Source organism: Mustela nigripes, chromosome 17 (genome assembly GCF_022355385.1).
Source record: "Mustela nigripes isolate SB6536 chromosome 17, MUSNIG.SB6536, whole genome shotgun sequence".
In the NCBI taxonomy this organism is placed as follows: domain Eukaryota; kingdom Metazoa; phylum Chordata; class Mammalia; order Carnivora; family Mustelidae; genus Mustela; species Mustela nigripes.
This window is the reverse complement of record NC_081573.1, coordinates 47,200,595-47,211,287: the sequence shown is the minus strand read 5'-3', so window position 1 is coordinate 47,211,287 and position 10,693 is coordinate 47,200,595. Positions and strand designations below refer to the sequence as shown.

General features: G+C 50.4%; 1 long non-coding RNA gene across 1 annotated transcript; it reads right to left on the bottom strand.

The window, feature by feature from the left end:
• Positions 1 to 4,479: 4,479 nt before the first annotated feature.
• On the bottom strand, positions 4,480 to 6,343 carry LOC132005875 (uncharacterized). Its single transcript, XR_009400925.1, has 3 exons — positions 6,054 to 6,343; positions 5,603 to 5,713; positions 4,480 to 4,725 (listed from the first exon to the last, which is right to left on the bottom strand). It is a non-coding gene; the product is annotated as an uncharacterized LOC132005875 (long non-coding RNA).
• Positions 6,344 to 10,693: the final 4,350 nt, after the last annotated feature.

Genomic DNA, 10,693 nt, shown 5'->3' with positions numbered 1-10,693 from the left:
CCTAAGTTCATGTGCTCATCAGGTCACTCCCCAGCTCAAGAATCTGCACTGGCTCCCAGCTGCATGTCACATCAAGAACTGCCTGGCTCTGAAGATGATCTGTGGTCTGGCCTTGACTTTGCCTATTCAGGATAGATTCCATGACACCCCAGTGCAGCTCCTTTGCTCCAGATGAACAACCTTCTGTTTGCCATCCAGAGAATCTGCCACGGGCCTCCTTTCCATGCCTTGTTCACTTTATCTCCACTTTCCCTTCTCAGTCTTTCCTTATCCCCATTCTCTGTCCTTCATCTTGGAGCTTAATTTGTCTCCCCCTTTTCTTTGCATGAGGTGTCCTCTGACCAGCTGGCCAACTCTAGTCCGTCCCTTCTCCAAACACTTACTGTATTTATTGTTAACACCATAGAAACTGTTTTGTAGATGTGCTTTGGACCTGCCTCCAAGATCACCTACTAGACTGTGATTTCCAAACGGAAAGACTCCCAGAGTCCAGGATGGCTCTGGGCATACCGTTCCCTGCATACTAGCCATTCACAGTGAGGCAGTACACATGGAACTGTCCTGTAACCCTCCGGCAAGACAACAAAGGCACAACAAGGCTCTTAGTGTTACCATATTCCACAGATTATAAAATACACATTTCCCCCCACTCCCCACATTTTAACATCTCTGAAATCAGGATCAATGGCATATCATAATTTGACAGCACAGCTCCCTGTCCCTGTTTCTTAGTGGGATATAAAATATTGGTGCATTTTATAATCTGTGGTGCGTTAGACTTGAAAAGAACATTACTTCATGGAAATGCTGGTACTGACTGACATGAGAATCTGTTGATAGCTGTTTCTGGATTGGACCTGGGAGAATGTATTTGGGAGAAGTGAGGTGATGTGGGAAAGATCTGGGAGATGAGGAGATGCTGGGAGAAGTGGGGGATTCTGGGAGAGATGAGGGATGCTGGGAGAAGTGGGGGATTCTGGGAGAAGTGGGGGATGCTGGGAGAAGTGGGGGATGCTGGGAGAAGTGGGGGATTCTGGGAGACATGAGGGATCCCAGGAGAAGAGGGGGTGTGCTGAGAAGGAAGGGGAAGGGCCCCTAATGGGGTACCTATTGGGTCCAGAAGTTTCCTGAGTCACTCTGATATGATTCAGCTCTTAATCTCTTCCATTCTCCTGTCCCCCCCCCCCCCGTGTCTATGCTGGTTCAGAGGCTGATTTCTTGTTAACTGGGATCTCACCATCACCAGCCCCTGTGGGGTGGTGACAGGGGGTCGAGAGGCTGTCTTCCCTCACCTGTGAGGAGACTTCTGATGGCCTTGGATTCGTGGGTGCCCCTGACCAGCCCGTTGCCCAGCTGGGAAGACAAAGCTGAGCTCCTAGCCCAGCGTAAGCCCAGACAGGGAGGGATGAGGGGGGACCAAAGGCCCAGGGCCACAGACTGTCTAACCTCTGAGGAAGCCCAGAAAGCCAGCCCATCCGTGGTGAAGAGGAATAGCTCCTCTTTAGGCCCAGTGGCCCGAGCTCTGGCCAGAGTGTCCTGCCGTGACCAGCTGAGGCCATGCATGCAGCCTCTGGGCTGTGACTGTGAAGTGTCAGGGTGCTCAGGTCAACCCTTCAGTTCCACATCCTCGTGGGCTCTGTCCCCTGAGTCAGGCCTCTCTTGGCCGCACAGGCAGGTTCCTCTGGCTGCAGAAAGCTGCTGAGTGGGGGCACGTGGTCTTTTCCTTTGGCTTGCAGGCCGCCCTCCTGCAGTTATCAGCAAGGGCTTTGGGGCCAAACATACTTAGATTTGATACTCGTTCTCCCACGTGCTACCATGTGACCTTGGGCACGTTGTCAAACTTTCTGGGCTTTGTTTTCCTCATCTGGGTGTTTTTTTTTGTTTTTTTGGTTAATAGGTGGAGATTTTAATATAGTAAAGGGAATTTACATATGAAAGCTTGTCTTTTTTTTTTTTTTCCACATGTGAAATCTATTTTTTTTTAAAGATTTTATTTATTTATTTGACAGATGGACATCACAAGTAGGCAGAGAGGCAGGCAGAGAGAGAGAGGAGGAAGCAGACTCCCCACTGAGCAGAGAGCCCTATTTGGGGCTTGATCCCAGGGATCATGATCTCAGCTGGAGGCAGAGGCTTTAGCCCACTGAGCCACCCAGGCGCCCCTTTTTTGTTTTTAATCCCGTAAAGTTAACATACAGTGTTCTGTCAGTTTCAGGTGTACAATATGGTGATTCAGCAATTCGGTACATTACTCAGTGCTCATCAAGAAAATGTACTCTTAATCCCCTTCACTGGTTTCCCCCATTCCCCCCACCTTTTCTCCCAACCATCAGTTTGATTTCCTCATCTTTAATATGAAGGTGAGAATTCCTAACTCTGGTGTTGTGTGTGTGTGTGTGTGTGTGTGTGTGTGTGTGTAGGAATTAAGGGACAAAGTGATTAACATTAGCCACTATTACTGTCCCGTTAGCCCTTTATCCATTGAAAGTTGTCCCAGTTCCAGCCTATGGACCCTTGCCAATGTTATAAACATAAGTTTTATGGGCCCCAAACATCCTTGAAGCAGAGGCAGCACCATCTGCGTGTCCACCCCCCATCCCTTACAGAGGGTTCTGGCTCTTTTCCCCTCATACTTCCGGTTTTCATGGGGGCATTTCCTGTATGTCCAGAGGGGACTATGCCTGGTGAATGCCAGACCACTAGCTCCATTGGAGAAAGAAGGCAGGAGCCATGCAAAGTTAAGGCTAAAATAACCTCTAGAAAGAAAAAGAAATGTAAGGGAGATTGCTTTCCAGCAACATGGAAGATTTGATAGTTAGTGGGGAAAACGATAAAACATCCAGAAACAGGATGGGAAACAGTCAACACACTTTATGCATAGCTGAGCTGCACGGAAATAGGATAGCCCTTGAGCAAGAGACCTAGAAGAAGTTGAGAGCCTTTTTTGGGGACGGAGTGCGGATGCTTTGGCTGCCCTTTGCTGGTCTGGACAATGCAGGAACTTGGGTTTGAATAGCCAAAGGGACAAGAACAGTGTTTTGAACCTACCTGAAGCAGAGAAGTAGAACTGTGACTCCCACAGACAGCTGGGATCCTCGAGGGTTTAAACTTCCAGTGAAAGTTAGGCCAGAAAAAAATATACTCACCTTCAAAGGCAGAGGAGAAGGAAGCTCTTCTAACCTGGCCTGGTTGGGGAAGGTCTCTTCTGAGAAATGTATGACTACACTCCTGCCTTCTTTTGAATCTTGGATTCAATTTACGCAACTCATGTGATCCTAGAGTGTCTAGGCCAGGAAATGAACATGATAGCTATTCCCGGCTGGAAAGTCCATAGAGACAAGAGTAGAGTGAGTGGTGGTTGCCAGGGGGAAATGGAGAGTTGTTTAAAAGACCTAGAGTTTCTGTTTTACAAGATGAAGAGTCCTGGAGACTGGTTGCACAACTGTATGAAAGTCCTTAACACTACAGAACTACACACTTAAAAATGGTTCAGATGGTAAGTTTAATGTGTGTATTTTGCAAGGGGAAAAAAAAAAAAGCTAATTCTGACTGGTGTCTTTTTGGGACACCTGGCAGAAGCAAAAACATTACCTCTTTGGAGAGATATACCTTCAACCCATCCTGCTCAGGCTGCCTTTAGGATCCTTGTTGAATTTGAGAGAAAAGTGCAAGTTGCAAAACACACGAGGAAACCAGCAGGGAGTGAGCAGCAAGAATGAAAAAGAGAGAGGATAAATGTCCCCAGATGTTTACTGTGGAGTTATTCATAATGTCCAAAAAAGCCAAAACCAAAACAAAACCCACCACCACCACGACAGCTGGAAATAAAGCAAAAGTCCCAGGGCCAGGAAATATTCCAGAGCCATGAAGAGATTTAGAAGGATTTCCCTGAGGGACTTTAACCTGGAGTGAGAAAAATTAGGAATGGAGTTGGGTGCTAATCTCCCATTTTTGCAAAGCAGCCTGCGGATAGGTGTGTATTTCAAAACAGATCTGTGAGCCTCAGGGAGAGGGAAGGGTGCCCAGCAGGGTTGCTTGGGTAAGGCTGCGGGAGAAGAAAGGGGGTGGGGAGAAGAGAAAGAAGGAGAAAAAGAGGTCTCAAGACGGCACTGAAAAGATCTCCAGCACTTGGCGCTCAGCACGTCTGCTCTAATCCCATTTGTGGAGGGTGATCTCTGAATGGGTGTGTTTGTGTCTATAGGAGAACACAATTATGATACTGATTTGCCTACTGTGAAGCGGGGGACAAGTTCGGTGGATCTGGTTATTTGATTGTATTAATACCAGTGAGCAAACGTCCTCTGTGTGTCCGCGGGGTTTAGTGTGAGCGAGGAGAACGCTGTGGAAGGAAAGGTGTTGGCACTTTTAACCCTGCAGAGGAGACGGGCCGGAGAAGGAGGTGTAAGAGGGAGATGTCCGATCTGGTGCCCTCACAAGAAGAGAGACCCAAACACCGACATCTTTGTATTGTGTTGTTTTACTTGTGACCACAAACGTACATTGGTTTGGAAAAGGAAAAGCAAACGAGTGAGCCAAGGAAACACTTGCGCACATTGCTTTTACCAATGTCAAGTGTCTGCTCTCTTTGGAGGGCCTCCTTGCCGTAGCTTTCAAGAACGTAAATGTACCCAGTGTGCCTATTCCTCAAGTCAGGAGTTCTGCCTCTCCCCGTGCGTTTGCCCAGGAGCACACCGCTTCCGGTCCTGAGAGCCGCTGCAGCATGACCTGCGGACGCAAATGACTGGGAATGGCCTAGGTGTTCATCGACAGGAGGTGGATGAAGTCAGCCATGGTCTCTACACGGGGAAATACTTAACAGCGAGTAGGGAAAAAGTGAGACTGTTACGGTCTTCTGGAGAGGGGGAGTGAGAAGAGGTTTCTGTGTGTTTCCTAAGGCAGCGATGGGTGGCTTAAAATAACAGACATGCTTCCTCTCCGAGTTGGGAGTCCGGAAGCGTGAGATCAAGGGCCGTGCTCCCTTTGAATGCTTGGGAACAGGGGTCCTTCCTGGCCTCCTCCTAGGTTCTGGTGGTTCCCCAAGTCTTTGGCATTTTTTTACTCGTAGCTGTGCTGCTGTGCTTCTGTCTCTGTCCTCCTATGGCTTTCCTCTGTGTGCGTGTCTCTCTCCTCTGGGAAGGATGCCCACCCTTGGATTTAGGGGCCCCCCGTCATCCGGCATGACCTCATCTTAGTGATTACATCTGTAAAGACCCCATTTCCAAATGAGGTCACATTCTGAGGTTCCGGGTGGTTCGGAACTTTGGGGGCCACTCTTCAATACACTTTAAGCGCTGTGGTGTACTATGGTTGGATTAAAAAGGAAGAAGGAGAGAGAGAGAGATGCCTGCTTCTGTCGGATACTCTGGAATGGGAGGAGGAAGTGGAGGTTGTGGAGACTGTCCGTTGGAGGGCGCCTGGGTGGCTCCGTCGGTTAAGTGTCTTGCCTTCAGCTCAGGTCATAATCCCAGGGTCCTGGGATTGAGCCCTGCATCGGGTTCCCTGCTCGTCGGGGAGTCTGCTTCTCCCTCTCCCCCTGCTTGTGCTCTCTCTCTCTCTCTCTGTCAAATAAATAAATACAATTAAAAAAAAAAAAAAAGCATACCTAGGAGATGTCTCTGAGGTCCAGAAGTAGAACCGTGGCAGAGGGAAGACGGAAGAGGATTTGGGTCGGCGCTCCTTCAGTCCTTCGGGTCGTGTTTGGCTTTGCGGCCCACTGTGGGAAAGTCAGGGGATTGGGTGGGGAGGAAGGAAGCTAGGGGGCTCGTAGAACCCAAGGTTGCTCACCCCCTGTACCTCTCTGGTGAGGAGAGATGGGCCTGACTGCCAGCCACTGGGCCACTGACTCAGCTAACAAATACTTCTCAAAGTTTTGGAACAACCCTTCTTGCCTAGGTTGGGTCCACTCCTGAGGTCCACGGAGGTGTTTGTCCTCATTTGTTAGGAGGTGGGAAGGCCCCTTCGGGTTCCTGCTCCAGGAAGCCTGCCACCCCCTTCCTAGTCTCCTGTCTTTTCTGTCCTGTCTGCTGAGGCACCTACTTTCCCCCTCCTCTTACCAGCCTGCTCTGTGGCCAGGGGCTCGCTGCTCCAGACTGGGGCTCAAAGCTTTTCATCTTTGTGTGCAAAGCTCCGGGCACGCGGGAGAGGCTCTGTTAACAGCTGTGTGCAAGACAGAATTTAGCCTTGTGGTGGAGACTCTATGACCTGTTTAAAAAGTTTCATGTTCTTGCAGAAGGAGGTAGGGACATGAGTGGGGCTCCTGGTGGAACCAAGCCAGTCCTGAGTCAGACCGGGCACATGTGAGTAAAGAGGAACGGATCTAGTGAGGGGGTTGGCGACTCTCCCCGGGCCCCAGACCTTCCCTTTCAGGGAAGTGACTCAGGGACAGGGGCTGCCTGTCTCATTCTTCCTTAGCTGTGTTGCTAAGGAAGTTATGCATGCTAGTGGTGCATGTTAGCAGGAAAGATAGCCCCGCCCTTTGCCGCACACCTCCCTGTGTCTCCTCGTGATAGGCGTAGCTAAGAATGCAGGGGGGCTTGTGTTGCAGCAGGGGAGACAGATGGGAAGCTACAGTGAATGACCGTGTAATCACAGGCGCACTGTTGTTACAAGCACAGATCCACATTGCTTGTGGAAGGTGAAACAAAAACCGATCCAACCATGGGCCAGAATGGGCCACCTGTGCACGAGGGCCTGTGAAGGGCAGGGACACACTCCCACCGGCACCCTTGGAAGAGCGAGACTTGAACCAAACTCAACGAGTCTGAGGCCAAAGCTCTGCAGGAAAATGGGCCCTGAGCGACCAAGATGCTGTCCGTGCAGGGACCCCTGCAAACACTCCCATGTCGCCTCCACCACTCGCGTTCTCCGAGCTCCGTCTTCAGATAAGGAAAGTGAGGTCTAGAGAAAGGAAATGATTTGCTCTCTGGGTCCCAAGTCAGGAAGGGGAGTCCGTAAGGAGAAGCCAAGGCTAGGTTTCCCGGCACTGGGCTCGGATCTGCCCAAGTCCCCAGAGTTCGTCCTCTGTGAGCCAAAACTCAGAAACAAAGCTGCTCTGTTCACCAAGAATGCCGTTTCCCCACATTATTCTCCACTAGGGACATTCCTGCATTGGTAAAGAAGGGACTGGTTCAGCCCACATCCTGACAGTTGATGGGCTGGGCAGGCTTTAAACTAGAATCTGAAAGTTGGAGACGGAGGAGGTTAGACAGAGTCCCAGGCCTGAAGGAGTTCTCTGCTCAGAGATGAGAGACCAGATGCACAGGACACCATGATGAGGGCCAAAGGACAAGGGGCCCCGGGGGTCTGGGGGCACCGAGGGGCAACCCCCTTGGAGAGGGGGACATCTGGAACAAGCAGAAGCCTGGCAGTCTTTTGTGGGTCAAGGGTGGCGTGTGAGAATCTGAGTGCAGGTGCGGCATGGAGGAGGGAGAAGGCGGGGGGGCTGGCGTGTGAAGAGGGAAGGGCGCTCTGCTCAGGGAGTGGCAAGTCCAAGGGATCGCGGCCAGTCAGACCTCGTGGAGGGGGGCTTGCTGCAGAGGTGGGGGCCCGACCGTCCCCTGGCCATCCTAGGTCCATGGAGCAAAGCTTCATGAGGGTCTTGTTCTATGAGAGGGGAAGGCTCTCTGTCCTATGGGAGAAGGGTTATTCAAAACCTCTTTGAGGACAGACATCTCTTAATACATTGAGAAGAGCAGAGAGCCCTCATTTTTCCCCTCAAATGCAAGTGTCTACTTATATGCCATATTTTTGAGTGGTTTTTTTTTTACATTTTTTAAATTGTGGGAAAATATACACAACATAAAAATGACCAATGTAAGCATTTTTTTTTAATAAAGATTTTATTTATTTATTTGACAGACAGAGATCACAAGTAGGCAGAGAGGCAGGCAGAGAGAGAGAGGAGGAAGCAGGCTCCCCGCTGAGCAGAGAGCCCGATGCGGGGCTCTATCCCAGGACGCTGAGATCATGACCTGAGCCGAAGGCAGCGGCTTAACCCACTGAGCCACCCAGGCGCCCCTGTAAGCATTTTTTTTAAAAGATTTATTTATTTGTCAGAGAGAGAGAGAGCACACAAGCAGGGGGAGCAGCAGGCAGAGCAGGCAGAGGGAGAAGCAGGCTCCCCGCCGAGCAAGGAGCCCGATGCGGGACCCGATCCCAGGACTCTGGGATCATGACCTGAGCCAAAGGCAGTGGCCCAACCAACTGAGCCACCCAGGCGCCCCCCAATGTAAGCATTTTTAAAAAGTACACAACTCAGTAACATTAAGTACATTCACAGTGTTGTATAACCATCATCACTATCTATTTCCAGAACTTTCTCACCATCCCAAACAGAAACTCGACACCCCTTAAACAGTAACTCTCCCTTCCCAGCTCTCCCTAGACCCTGGCAGTCAAAGCTCCTTTACTTTCGGTCTCTATGAGTTTGCCTGTTGCAGGGACCTTGATTTATATGCAGTGTTTAAAGAATTGCATATTGAGGTAAAATAAGGTGTGGTAGACTACGCGAAAGTGCACAATTGGCTAATTTTGAATATTGATGCCAGAACCCAATCAATGACCATATCAATCTGAATCATATGAACCATATGATTTTTGTCCCTATAGATTAGTTTGGGTTTTCTAGAGTTTTAAATAAATGGAGTTCTAGCAGTAATCTTTCTCTGGGGGATGTCTGGTTCCTTTCACTCAGTGTGACTGTTTTGAGCTTCACCATGTCGTGTGTAGCGATCGTCCATTCTTTCCGTTGTATTGGTCTATCATATTTTTTTAATCCATTCACCCACGAGTGTGTGTAGATTGTTTCCAGCTTTGGTGTTAGTAAATAGAAATCCAGTTCTATATCTGGGACCAAACCAAGATGGCGGTAGAATGGCCAGTGGATTTTGGCCAGCCTGCGCACCTCATGAGGGCGTCCCCTGGTGCATGGGGCAGTGGCTTGTGGGCAGGTCCAGAGCTTGTGGGCAGTTTCCTCCCCTGTGAAATGAAGGTCATGATCTGTCTTTTCTGGGTGCTGTAGTCAGTGAGGCCATAGTGGCAAAGCACTTAAGTAAGACTCAAGCATCTAAGGCTGGGATTTGAATCCAGATGCTCCCCAGTCACTAGCTGTGTGTCCTTTGGCCAGTGGCTGAATCTCTCTGTTTTAGTCTCCTCATTTGTAAAACGGAGATCATGCTGCTGCGAGATGTGGGGGTAGTCACGATAACTCAGGGTAATGCAGGGGAGTGAGCAAGTGTCTATCAGGCAGCTGGTGCAGGGCCTGGCACATTGAAAATGCTGCCTAATCTCAGAGGTGACCAGAGTCATTGTAGCTGCAGTGGAGACTGTCCTGGAGCTTGAGCCACAGAGGGGGCCAGGAGAGGGAATGGGGCCTTGCAAGGAGACAGGAAATTATCCTGTGCTGGCTTACCTTTTCGGTGGTGTGTGTTTGAGCCATGTGCCTCCATGTCTGGCACAATCCTTGTGCCTCACTTGGGTCCCCGCGGGGAAAGGGTGCTCAGAGCTAGAGCTAGAATTGGAACCCATGGTCATTTCGAGAGGTCTGAAAGGGGAAAGATCTCCGCAAGGTTGATGGTAACTCTGGTTCCAAATTGAGGGATAGGCGCTGGGAGAGGGAGCTCGGGGAGGAGAGAGGAATCGGGCAGACAAGCAAAGTTGTGGTAGCTTCTCTCCTTCCCCAACCTGCCTGGTTTTCCTCCTCCTCCTTGGGGTACGGAGTGTTCAGACTTCTCTGTGGGCATTTCGGCATCCTGCCAAATGTCCAATTCATTCATTCAGGGGTTATTCCTCAGATGTTACGGTCTCCCATGTACAAAGCTATGTGCTCTGGGGACACAGTGGTGACACCAGAGCAAGGCTCCTCTCCAAGGAAAGATAGATAATGCAGAGTTTAAGATAATGTCAGAGTGGCCACTGCTACACTGAAGTGCCACGGGGGTGTGGGACAGGGAAGACCTGGGATGGTCAGAGAAGGCCTTTCTGTGCAGGTGATATTTGAGTTGTCAAGAAGGAGCTCTGGGCAAAAAATATGGGCTGGAACCTATACGTAGAGGGAACAGGCAAAGTCCTTAGGGAGGAGCCAGTCTGAGGTGTGGAGCTGGGGGAGGGGTCACCTTGTTCCCTGCTGGGAAGTCAGGAAAGCAGTTAGGATTTATTCTAAGTGCAGATTCCGAGATTCTTCTGGAAATCAGGGGGGGAAAAAAAGCTTGTGTTCTTCTTTTACCTTCTCTCTTTTGTGATTTTTGGGGCCTCTTGTTTAGACACACATCTGAGGCGCTCTCAGACCGTCCACCAGGTCCCCTTCACCCACTGTGGGCTGCATTTCCCAGCAGCCGTCGGGTGGGAAGGGCTGGCACGGCGGCAGACCCGCGTCCTCCTCCAAGCCACCTTGCCAGAGATACCTGGGAACTTCTATCCCTCCCCTACCCGGGGCGGGGGCGGGACCCCTGACTGAGTCAGGGCCCAGCCTCCTTGCTTTAGTTGGGAGGACTCTGCAGTGTCATTTAAAAATGCTTCAGAGGGGCGCCTGGGTGGCTCAGTGGGTTGGTTATAGCCTCTGCCTTCGGCTCAGGTCATGGTCTCAGGGTCCTGGGATCCAGCCCCACATGGGGCTCTCTGCTCGGCAGGGAGCCTGCTTCCCCACCCCCCTGCCTGCCTCTCTGCCTACTTGTGATCTCTGTCAAATAAATAAATA